The 12947-nt window shown below is 45.0% G+C and overlaps 1 protein-coding gene and 1 long non-coding RNA gene across 6 annotated transcripts in view; one reads left to right on the top strand and one right to left on the bottom strand.

The window, feature by feature from the left end:
- The window catches only part of LOC144381919 (uncharacterized), a 436617-nt gene that overhangs the window by 358132 nt on the left and 65538 nt on the right, over nucleotides 1-12947 (bottom strand). The gene's annotated exons all lie outside the window — the stretch shown is intronic.
- AK4 (adenylate kinase 4) overlaps nucleotides 1-12947 on the top strand; it is a 68690-nt gene that overhangs the window by 44975 nt on the left and 10768 nt on the right. The window lies entirely within an intron of this gene.

Below are 12947 nucleotides of genomic sequence, written 5' to 3'. Positions count from 1 at the left end.
TACATCTAAAAGATGTAAATGGATTCTGGGCTCTGATTTTGTTGCCCATTGCCACGTCTTCTGTTCCTTTTATTTTGATTAATCTTTTGGTTATATCTCTGAAGAGACTAGAAACCATCAAATTACACACTTTAAATGAGTGAATTGTTCGGCATGCGAATTTTATCTGAATAAAGCTGCACTGCTTTTAACCACGGCTTTTCCCTTGGTCATTACCTTAGCTGGATTGTTGGATATTTTCCCCTCTCTCTCCTCTCCCTCCCTCACAGCAGAGGGCTCACGAGGTGCTGTGCTCCCTGAGTTCTCCTGTTTGAGAATGTCTGCTCATCTGTCCGCAGCTCAACTGGCCGTGATATTCCCGGGCCGGCGGTCCTTGTGTCCTTCAGAACTTTGCAGCCATTGTTCCATCTTCTTCTGGACCGGGTTATTGCTCTGGAAAGCCCGAAAGCCAGTCTGATTTTTCCCTTTTTTTTTTTTTTTTAAGATTTTATTTATTTGAGAGAGAGAGAGAGACAGATAGTGACAGAGATAGCTAGAGAGAGCACAGGCAGGGAGGAGAGGGGGAAACAGGCTCCTGCGGAGCAGGGAGCCCGACATGGGGCTCGATCCCAGGACCCTGGGATCATGACCTGAGCCGAAAGCAGATGCTTAACCGACTGAGCCACCCAGGCTCCCCTGACTTTTCCCCTTTTTTGAAGATGATTTTTTTTTCTTCCTGTATAGACTTCCTGAGAAATTGTTTCTTCATACTTGAAGTACATAGAATATCTCAGTGTTGTCTTTTGTCCTCCCTCCTGTATGTAGTGTGTCCTTTTGATCTCCAGTTCCTACCTTTCAGGGAGGTACTCCTGTGTTACATCTTTTTTGTCCTTTAGTTCAGTTTTTTTATTTCAAGAATGCCAGTTATATCAGATGTTATATTGAATAGTCTTTGTCCTTATCATATTTTGTTTAAAATTTTTGTTCTTTTATGTTTCCTTTTGTTTTCATATATGTTCAGACCTCTTTTCTTGAGGGCAGGGGAGAGCAAAACTGTGTTTCTATTCCATAACCACTTCAGAATCTCCTTACTTTTATGTGCTGGGTGTGCTAATGATGCCGGGCCTTTGCACTTACTGTTCCCTCTACCTGCAATGCTGTGCCTCTGGATTGTCATGAGGATTGCTTCATTCAGATCTCTACTCAAATATCCCTTCCTCGCTGGGTCCTTGCTCTACCATCCTATCTACCCATTTCATTCTTTCTTCTTATCTTATAATGTGACTTACGGATTTATCTGCATATTTGATATTTTGTACTTTCCTGTATGCACAGTTGTGTTTGACACATAGAAAAAGCTTATAAATACATGTCTGATGATAGAAAAGTCTCACCTGCAGCCAGTAGCTGAGCCATATAGGGGATACTGGGACTCGTTTTTTTATTTGGAGTAAAAATACGGGCCTGTGGTATAATCGTTTACAAATTCCTTTTGTCTCAATTGAGATATAGTGGGGCCTGTTTTCCCCTAATTTGTTTATATAGAGACTTAGGTTCAAAGAACAAGTAAACAGAATTCTTAAGTAGAAGGGCCTTTAAGCAAAGGATTTACAGTGAACTGCTTCTTCCTCAAGGTAGTATACATCTTCCTTTACTGGGAAAAGGGCTTCATAGTTCTAGTATAACTTGTTTAAGAACAGAGGTTATAAGCCATGAGTTTCATTTATATCCTTAAACAGGAAAAATCATTACACTGATGCCAGAGGATCTCAACACGACTTGGAGATTTCTCCAAGAATCCCTACCTAATAGCATTCATCTTTTATTTCACTAAGCCACTTTGAAGATCCCAATTTATGGTTTAAAACCAGATTTTCTGTAGTATCTATCTTCTATCAATGGATCCCTAAGTAGTGATGATAGCATATCTAGGTTTTTAAATCATCTACTACTCCTGGAGAGCAGGACCTACTTATTGCCAATCTAGGATAAACTCTAGGATATATAATAGAAGAGTTCCAAGTGTCCCTGGAAGATTTCAGTGAGCAGGCAGGAGGTCCCAAGCTCTCAGCTCAGTGGGAAATGTGGGACTCACAAAGTGATACGGTGAAGCTTAAGCTCTGTTTGCCAACATCTGGAGCACAGCTGTGTCTTATTCTTCTCACCATCTGTTAATAAAAACTGGATGAAGTGGAATATGGAGGTCTTGGATACACGTACAAATAAATATTGTGCAAACAGATAAGGTAATTATAAGATGTAAGACAGAAAAGACCTTCATAAAACAGGTTTCGACGGTGACTAATTTTAAGTTGCCACTGAGGCTTCTGGTTGGTGGTATGAATAGTTTGAGTGCCCCTGGGTTAGGGAAGACTATGGAACTGCCTGCTTTCAACTTTAATCATCCAGTGATTAATTGTGATGGACAATGGCTTGCATATTTTTAACTTGGTTCTTGCTTTCCCAACAACCAGGAAGAGATGGGTGGTCAGAAGCAACCATGTCGGCCCCAGATCTTAATGGACGTAGGTAGGGGGCCTGGTGTTGGGTGGCCTTTTCACAAGCTGCCAATCCCAGGCGGATGTTGGAAGTTGCCCTGCAAAACTGCCCTTTTATTTTCATCACATGGAAAGGGCTTGCTTTTCTGCCTGGGAATGTGGTGGTGGACTCTGGCTCTGTGCCCTTCCTCTGGAGTAAAGGCACTCCAAATTAGAAAAACAGAAGTGTCCCAGTTCTTTCTTTCCTTGTTGCTGTGGCACCTCCTGCTTCTGCTGCCCTCCCTCAGGCTCTTGGCATGGCTCAGAGGAGCAGGTGCCAAGGCCCTGTGGCCGGCACTCCTGGGAATATACCAGGTCAGGGATTTAGCGACATCTTCCTGCACATGGTGAATCTTTTTTTTGGATGAGGGTGGGGGGGTGTCTAAAAAATAACCTGTAGGCACCATAATTAGTAATATATAGCATGACAAATTTTGGGAGAAATTTAACTACATAAAATTTAAGCTTTCAGCATGGATTGGCTATTTGATTCAACAGGACATAGCAGCTTTTCTAGACTGGGTTAAGAGACAAGGGAGAGGAATAGCTTAGTCTGGAAGCATGAAGTGGGTTTTTCTGTACTCCTGGTGAGAAGCTGCGTGATGAGCAGTCTCATGTGTAGTTAAAGGGAGGAGAGCAAACTCTGTGCTTAAGTGGGTTCTTTATTTTACTTTACTGATTGGATTTTCTGGTTTCCTCAACAATTAGTGGAATCTATTCACTTGGATTGGGTTATCTAAGGAAGCTGGAATTCTGCTTTAGTCATTTAGGAAGCATGTCTTTGAGGATTACTTTTAGTAAAAATAAAAGCATACCAAAAATTTACTGCAGCTCTCTCTAAATTGAAGAATTATTCATGCTGCCACCTGTTGACAGAACTTGAGTGTGCATCTAGTCCACTTGGTCAGTAATCCCTGCCTACCAGGAATACCATATCCACATGGAATCTGACTGTATCCGGGGCACTTCGGGAGTAAACACAGCCCCAGCCCTCAGGGAGCTCGTAATTTTTAATAGGGGCTACAAGCAAGCATGTTTAAAGATGAATACATACCCACAGCTAGAATGGCCCACCAATGTAACCATAGCTTGTCTAGTCTAAATCACTTAGTCAGAATGTACTTAAATATGTATGTTATCTAAGTATTTTCATGTTGAGAATGGCTGTTCTTATTTAGATGCAGATTTTCAGGGCGCCTGGGTGGCTCAGTTGGTTAAGCGTCTGACTCTTGATTTCGGTTCAGGTCATGATCTCATGATCTCGGCTCAGTTCATGATTTCAGGGTTGTGAGATTGAGCCCCACATTCAATCTCTCTCTCCCTCTCCATCTGACCCCCCCACCCCCCGCCCACGTACTTTCTCTCTTCAAAAAAAAAAAAGATGCAGCTTTTCCATTACAAGATTTCTGTGGATCATGCTTTAAGTTCCATACACCTGCTAATTATTTATTTCCTTTCAAATCCCAGTCTCCTAGCAGTTTGAGTTACCAAGGAATTGAATTTCATACCGTGAGTAGATCTTAGAAGAGAAGGCAGATCAGTGGGTATCAAATGTTAACTAAATGTATTAAAGAGCAGAATACCCACATTTTCCCTCACCAGAGTCAAAACGAACATCTCATGCCCTGATACAGGGACATTCTTGGCTGATAGACAGTTTCCACTAGGCTTCATATTGTGCTCCTCTGACATTTAAAAATATATGTGTGGCTGGATAATGACACTCTGCTAAAAATGGTTGAAAACGTGCTGGTCAGACTGCACCTTATCTGACAGTCTGTTCTTGGCAGCTGATGGGTGTGAGAATTACATCAGAAGTACTTTGATTTGCTCAGCCCAACTTGAGACACTGATGTAAATCACTTCAAAAGAAGCTGCCTTTTAGGACACCATTTCATATTGGACGCCCTTATGCCTGACCAGGGTGACAGCCCCTCTCCGGGACCTGTGATGCCCCCAGGCCTGGGACTCTGCACCCCAAACTTCACTGAGAGCCCCAGCCCATTGCCAGGGCCTTTGTGAGGTGTTGGTGACACCTTCAGAGACTAGGACAGCACACCTGCCCTGGAAATTAATACTATTTGAAGCTCGTAACTTCCAACTGTGCCTTTTATGTCTGTGATGCTTGGTTATTAAGGGAAAGGTAAGTCATCTCTCGGTGTCCTTCTTTCTTCTTTATCCTCTTTTCTTTCTCTGTTACTGATTCCCCTCTTCCTTCCCCCGAGTTCTTTTACTTTTCCACTGTACCCTCTGGGATCCTCTTTCCTTATAACCTTCTCCACCCTCCCCACTACACTTTTCTCTGACTCCTTGCAGAATACTCTCTCTACCTTCTGCCTTAAAGAAAACCTGGGTCTCCCATCAGGATGCGACCTTCTTGTCTCTTCTGTTACGGAGGAGACTTGTTCTCCCATGTGAACGCAGCGTGTTGGGTGATGGTGATGGGACTAGTCTGTCTCCCCACTGCTCCTTCCATCCTTTTATAAAAGCTCAGACTTGTCTTTATCCTTCGTGTTTTTCTTGTTATCGAACTTGCTCTCTGTCCTTTTACCTCCAGTCCCACATTGCCTCATTCTCCGCCAGTGTTGGCTCTTGCCCCATTTATCACTCCTCCCCCCAGCCGTTTATACCACGTGCCAGCCACTGTGCTGGGATTTACATACACTAATTTGCTTATTCCTCACCACTTTCTGACCTGGACATTACCAGGCTCATTTTATAGGTGCGGAGAAGTGGGTAACCAGGGTCAGAACGTGCGTCGGTGGCGTAACTGCGGGTCCAGCCCAGGCAGTTTGTCTCTGGAGCCTATATTCCTCTCTGCTAAGCTAGTTTTTCCCTAGTGTGCCTCAAGTCGTGTGCAACTTAGGTGCCCATCAGTAAGCGGTCGCTTCAGCGATGGTACATCCACACCCTGGAGTATTCTGCAGTTCTCAGGGAGAGTGAGAGAGCAGTATGTACTGTGTAGGAAGAAACCTCCGAGATACATTAAAAGAAAAAAGCCAGGTGCTGCACATTTGTTTGGTGTACGTGTGGAGAGAGGAGAGACTCGGGTGTGGCCGCGCCTGTGGCGTCGGGCCAGGCAGTGCCCCGCTCGCCGCGCAGGAGTTGGATTTCTCGCACCGCCTCGTACACGGACGACTGCAGTCACTGTGAGCAGGCATTTCTCCGAGGCTGTGGTTTTCTGGTGGAAGGAAGACCACATCAAGTGGTACAGATGTGTGATTCTGGGGGTCAGCACTTGGTGAACCAGTCTAGGTTCCTCGGTTCTTCCACGTGTGGTTTGGGGCAAGTCACTTAACCTCTCTGAGCCTCAGTTTTTGTAACTTTAAAAATGGAATGATACCCACCTGGCAGAATTCTTGTGAGTTTTCAGATAATATTTACTTACTCATTCAACAAGTATTTATTCAGCATCACTATGTGCTAGGCACTGTTCGAGGCCCTAAGGATTTAGCAGGAAACAACTATAAAGGTTCTGCCCTTATTTAGCTAACGTTCTGGTGGGAATAGAAACACTAACAAAATAAAGTAAATCATATACAGGAAATGATGTTGAAATCTATGAAGAGAAAAAAAAGCAACCAAAGGGAGGGTGAATACAGGTGTCCTGGGTGGGGTGAAGGCGCACTTTAACAGGATGGTTAGAGAAGTCCTCACCGACGAGGCACTTTGTGAGCCAAGACTTGCAGGAGCTGAGGGCACACGTAGATACCTGAAGCAAGAGTGGGTCAGGCCGAGAGACCATAAACTAAGTGTTCAAGGTGGGAACGGACCTGCCGGTTCGAGAACAGCAAGGATGTCAGCGTGGCGGGCACAGAGCGATGGACGGGGACGTGAGGTGAGACAGGTGACAGGAGCAAGAGTAGGCCTTTTAGGTCCCTGCAGAGTTTTGGCTTTTCTTCGGAATAAAGTAGATCTGGCACATCAGGGATGCTCGGCAAATGCGAACTGTGGTGGTGAGGATGTTATCAGGATGTTCCGCTCTTTTGGTTGAAGCGAGGTAGATGGAGTGACCTTTAGGATCCTTATAATAATTCTTTTTTATACCCGTGGAAGAGCAGCGAGTAGAGTGAGCACTTGGCAAGACCGGAGGCCTGAGTCCTGTTCCGCTGCCGACCCTCGCTGAGTGCAGGCTCCCTCGTCGGTTACACCGCGGGTGCTTGTTCCTGCTCTGCCCACCTCACGGGGTCGATGGGAAGAATAAGAGATACATACATGTCTGTAAGTGCTTTGTAAACAGTAGCTGTGTGTGCGGAGTTACTGTTGGGACGTGGCACTGAGAAGCCACTGAATCCAGGTTCTCCCCAAGCACAGTCGCCTCGTCTGGGAATGGTTCCCAAAAGGAGGCGCTCACTTGATGGGAAAGTCTGCACAGCTGTCCCCTTTCTTGACTTGGATTCTGTGTGACAGTTAATGCAGTCTGCACATGGGCTCGTTGCTCAGAACATACCTCCAGCGGCTGCCTCAGGACACTTGCACTGTCAGCAGCTTAAGGCTGGACCTTTGTGCTGAACGGACCAGTCTGTTTAACTCCAAGTAAAGCTCATCACGATAAGGTATGGAACTGGATCAGGGAAGTCTGACTTCCGGTGCTTTACTGTCACACATGAGTAGGCGATGGGGCGGGGTGCGGGGCAAACGGGGGAGTGGGAAGCTTGTGGCAGAAGCTGGCCTGGGTCGAGCTTCCTTTTGAGTGGGTGGGGACCGGAATGTGCAGTCTTGTGTGGCCAGTCACTGGAAGGGCTAAGCTGTCATTGTGGCAGAGAGCACAGGGCCCCAGGGACTCCCCAGACTAGTAGATCTCGGAAAAGGAGTTAAATAGGCAGGTTGGGGGGTGAGGACCTTTCCCTCGTGCCGCCTCGTGACTGACTGGGGAAGCAGCAGGGCTCCCGGGAGAGCACTACCAAGAGCGACAGCCACCGTTCATTGAGTGCTCACTGTGTGCCTGACACTTTACATCTTAAACGTTTTACAAAGATTGCCTCTTTTAATCCTCAAAACAGTCCCGTGCAATGGGCATTACCTTTCGTTATGGGCGGAGTTGTGTGTCCCCCCCTGCCCCCCAAATTCATCTGTTCCAGTCCTAACCCCTAGTACCTCACAGTTTGGCTCTTTCTTGGCGATGAGGTCACTAAAGAGATAATTAAATTAAAGGAGGTCTTGAGGGCGGGCCCTAATGTACTACGAGTATTGTAGTGTCCTTACAAGAAGAGGATTTGGATACAGACACCTGGAAGACACAGGGAGAAGGCAGCCGTCCGCAAGCCAAGGAGAGAGGCCTCAGAAGAGACCAACCGTCCTGACACGTCGATCTCAGACTTCTGGCCTCCAGGACTATGAGAAAATAAATTTCTGTTGTTTGAGCCACCTGTTCTCTGGTACTTTGTTGTGGTAGCCCCTAGCAAATTAATACATTCTTGTTTTATCTCTGAGAAAACTAAGGACCAGAGAGAGATTACAAAGCTAGTGGAAGTTCGTGCAGTCAAGGCTGGGTAGAGCTGGGATTGAAACCCAGTTGTGTCTGGTTCCAGAGCTCTTGCCCGTAACTGACATGTTCCACTGAGCCCTGAGGTTCCTGGCTTACCGCGGCTTCTCCTCACTTTTGAAAACGTGGCTGGCACCCGGATCTTTGACTGGGCCACTGTTCTAACTATCCTACTGTACTTTCTCGCCTGCCACACCAATTTCTGTAGAGGTAAGATCCTGGCCAGGAATGGTGTTAAACAGGTGGCTTGAGATAGGGGCTTAGTGAATCTGGAAAGATTGGCCTCTGTTTGGGAATTTCTTTCCCAGTTCTCTTGCAATGAAACCGAGGTAAAGAAGACTACTCAGAGTGGTTTGGACCTGCTTACAAGTGCGTGCTGTTAAACCTTCCCATGATGGGATAGATACACATAGTTAATATTGCCCTTGGCAGTGTTGTTGTCACTGAGAAGTTCTGTGGTTCTTAACCAGCCACAGTCACCTGGATAACTTCTTAAAAAATACCTAAGTCCTGCTCCTGCTCCTAGATGTTCCCTTCTAGGAAGAATGGTATGGAATCTGGGCAGTCAATAAACTCTTCTCCTTCCCCCCACCCTTTAATCTTCCCTGATCATGTTGATGTGCCCCATCAGATGGAGAACCCTTGAAGCTGAGGAATGACTTCTTTCTCTTGTTGGTACTTCTTCTAAACCATTAAAATGGTTGCATTCCAGCAATATAAACATCTTAAAACATAACTCTTCCATTTTAGCTTTCATTGTAGGCTTCTGTATTTTCCTTGGTTCTTTCAACTTTAGCCTGTTTTGAGGTTGGGAGGATACGAGGAGAGCCACTGTCTTAACAGACGACCTCCAAGCCACCAGAATTAATTATTCTCTGGTCATTAGCAGGTCTGAATGTGAGAGCCCCAAAGGTAGACACTACCCAACAGTTTTGTTCCTTCTGAGTTCAGCTTATTTTGTAGACAGTTGCATTTTCCACCCATTCCTCCAGAGGGCTCCAGAGTTCAGAAACAGTTGTGGGGTTGTTGAGCAGATGGGCAGACGGACTTCTATCCATCTGACTAGGAAACTTTAGCCAGTAAGATTTGAGCTTTTATTTGTTGGAGGAACTGTTATATTCTTGTTCAGAGCTTCCTATTCTTTCCTAGTGCTTTATTCACCTTCCAGCCTCCATCCAAAGGATAAAGAACAATGTTTTCTTGTCAGGGTAGTGGCTAGTGATGCTAGAACCCAAGGCCAGGGCCTGAGGCTGGGCACTTGGGTCTTTAGAGGAGTGAACCCTTAAATTCTTCGTGCACACTGAGCAGTAAAAATGTTGATTACATCTTCAAAATAATGGATATGTGTGAATTATGTGCACATACGATTTTGTTAATATATACCTTATAAAATGTACCCTCCAAAATAGAAGCTAAAAAGAGCAAGGAGCCCCACGCGGGACTCAATCCCAGGACCCGGGATCGTGACCCAAGCCGAAGGCAGACGCTTAACTGACTGAGCCACCCAGGCGTCCCTGGAAGCCACTGCTTTAGAAAATGGTTTTTCTTTATAAAGGGATTTGGGGGAATAGCATAGAGATTGATCTTGGGGTTGTTTTGGCTGCAGGCATCTAACTCCAGTTGTCAATTTGAAGCCTTTGTGAAGAGGAGGTTATACAGGGAAAAGGCAGGACCTGGCAGTCAGCGAGGGAGAGTGCCTTTCTGTGGAAGGCTCACTGCCCTCATTTTGCTGGAATTTCAGTGTAGAATGAGCCAGGCACAGTACCAGAGGATAACAAAGGGAGTAAGGTGTGTCTTAAATCCCATTTCAGGAAGCTCATCTTCTAAAGCAGACTGTGGTGCACAGTGTAGGGGAAGTTAGGCCAAAGTTGACTAATAGACTTAGCATAGGTCCCGGACTTGCCACCAAACTTCTCCACAGCATCCCCTGTCTGACCTACAGTGAGCTTTTGGGGGGAGGGAGGTGGAGAAAAGGACCTGGTTGAGGGTGTGTCTAGTATTCAATAAGGAACTTGAAACTCCTTGCTCATCGCCCAGCCTACGCTGCCGTAGATTGAATTGAGTCGTGAGGTCCCACCTGGGGCCAAATCTTGCTCCTTGGCGACCCAGATAATATCACTTTGTCACCTACTTGGTAGCTATCATGTATTTGAAGCTCCAGGATACACCCAGTTGCTGTGAAGCCCCAGTTCTAAAATTGTGTTTTTGAACTTAAAAAAGAAGTTGCTTAATAAATTAATATGCAAGCAGTCAAACCATTCCATAGTAGAAAGTAAAAATGACATATTGAGTTTACAGGGCTTGACAGAGTCCTATAATTTCATAGAATTAAATTCGGAGTTTAAAATAAGGCAGCTGGTCACATAAGTCCGGCCACGGAATGGAAGACCAGAAGACAGCTACTGTAGTCTTACATGTAGGGGTTTGCCCAGTGTGCCAGGCATTGCTGTCTTCCAGTGCTAAGGCCAAGTGTCCACAGTGCACTTGATCTTAGGCAGATAAAGCTTGACCTTTCACTTCCCTAAATGTCAAGCAGTCGTAACTTCATGTAACAAATTATGTTGAGATTTGAAAAATATTTAGTTAGTCAGCAGTTCTTTATTTAAGGGCAGTATTTTTTTTCCATTCTGAAAGTACTGTATGCTCAGTTTATTAGAAATTAGAAGAGTAGAAAGGAATCACCCATCTTCCCACCGCAAAGAAAACCACCATGAATATACTTCCCACATAATTTCCGAACATGGGGGTGCCTTTTTTGTGAAGAGAATGCTTAGCCAGAGAGTCACTATGGGAGGAAGGAGACCACACAGGTGGGTGACTTGGTACAGGAGGTCACACCCGGGCTGCGACATGAGAAATACCTCTTTCTCTGTTGAAGCCAGTCCCACTTTGATGAGGGCTGGCTGAAGACAAAGCAGAAGCTGACACCCTGCAACCTCCTCCCCACCCCCCCACCGCCCCCCACCCTCCCACTCCTGGGAGGGACAGGTGTGACATTCTTCCAGGAATCTCCCAGCTGTCTTCATGTTAATACCTTGCTAGAGGGGAAAACAACCTTAACCTGACAATGGCATGGCCTCTGGTATCTTGTTAGGTATCTTGTAGGTGGGTCCTCTTTAGCATATGGAAGTTCTTTTGAAACCTCCCTTCTTCTTTTTCCCCCAACTCCTGAGAGTATAGAATCCCCACTCAAGGTCCAGGCGCAGCAGCTCTTTCTGCGCACGGTCCCTGTCCCAGTGCTTTAATAAACCACCATTTTGCACCAAAGACGTCTCAAGAATCCTTTCTTGGTCGTCGGCTCCGGACCTCATCCCACCGGCCCTCATCTGTATTCCAAAACCATATCAAATGCATAATGGGTCACAAGAGAACAGCATATAAGAATGTGAAAGCAGTTTTGTAGAGAACAAAATGGAGTCTCTCATGTCAAGCAGGGACCTCTATCAAGCAGTGACACAAGCAGTTAAGGTACTGCAGCTAGGAGATACCACCGGACCAGCGTCAGCTGACACCACAGAACTGATAATGAGTAGAACCAGAGGAGGTCTGTAGAGACCCAAAACCGATTAAATCCCTTTAAAAGGGAAGGATTTGGGCAGTGCACTGTCAGACTCTTCAGACCTGACCCCTCTACGTCTGACCACTTAGAAAAGGCAGCTTCTTCCGAAGGTGCTCTACCCGATGGATCTCCGAAGAGAACCGAGATCCTTCCCTGCTTGAACATAAGAAGCAGTAAGTGCCAAGAGCTGACCTGGACCCAGTGGAGCCCACAGACTGACTTCGTGTGTGGTCCATTCACTTCCTACACCCTTCTGTTACTTTGTTGTATGACTTGTCTTCTGTCCTTTGTGTGCTGTGTAAGAAGCCAGGTTTAATCACATGGTGAATTGTCATTGAGTTTGGAATCCTGAACCTGCTTTATCATCGTGATTTAACTTTGCTCTATGATTGAATAAGGCTGACATTGTGGAAGGACACAGCTCGTGTGTGTGCCTTCATAGCGTGCTCATGACAGGTTTCTTCTGGTGTTACCTGTAATGTTGTAGTAACCCTTTTGCCCAGTGGGAACATGTGAGTACCTTGGGTTCGACACATGATAGCCAACGAATCTGAGATCTGCCCTGCAAGATAAGCTTTTCCTCACCTCTGTTTAAACTTGCTTTTTCTTTCCCTGTCATAACAGTAGAGTTGAAACATGCCCCAGGTTGGGTTCTCTCCATTCTTGTGTCTTTTTGGGAAGAGATGTAACTTAATCTATATCTTCTGTAATAAACAACATCAGTTAGATACTGTGGGGGCCATTAGATAATTTCCCTTATTGGAGAAATTAGAAAATAAGCTCCAAGGGAAGCCTAGAACAAAATCAGTAGTGAAAGCTGCATTTCTTTTTTTTCCCCAATCCACTGCAGAGCAGTCCTTTTATCAAATACAATAAGAGCAAATTACTAGAAGAAAAATTAAAAGAAAAACACAAATTTAAGCATAAATTTTAGATTCACTAGGCTTAAAATTACTGTGAAATTACTATAAAATTCTTAAGTGCGTTTTCTCATTTCTGTTGTTACTATGCTAGATTGCAGACCACATGTTGAGTTTTGTAAGATGTAGCGTACGGATAAAAATATAATTTGGGGCGTAGCCTAAGAATAATATGCTCATCAGCTGTTAAAGCTATAAAAGAACACAAATATAATTTTAGAGGAACAGAAGTGGAAATGGAGGTGATATAACTTGCTTAGGTTACATGAGTAGTTAAGAGCAAAGTGAGGACTAGTCTAGTGATTTTTAGTTTAGTGCATGCTCTACTTGGGTCGTGTGACTTCTTAATCTTTGAGTATCCCAAATGCTAAAGTTGGGTTATAAAGTGACATATTTTCTTCTAATTTTAAATTTTTGGAGGTAGACATAAATTCCTGATAGAAGTTTCTTTCTGGGTGGTATATGTA

Source organism: Halichoerus grypus, chromosome 5 (genome assembly GCF_964656455.1).
Source record: "Halichoerus grypus chromosome 5, mHalGry1.hap1.1, whole genome shotgun sequence".
NCBI lineage: Eukaryota > Metazoa > Chordata > Mammalia > Carnivora > Phocidae > Halichoerus > Halichoerus grypus.
The sequence above is the reverse complement of the archived record's forward strand: the minus strand, read 5'-3'. Positions and strand labels throughout refer to the sequence as shown.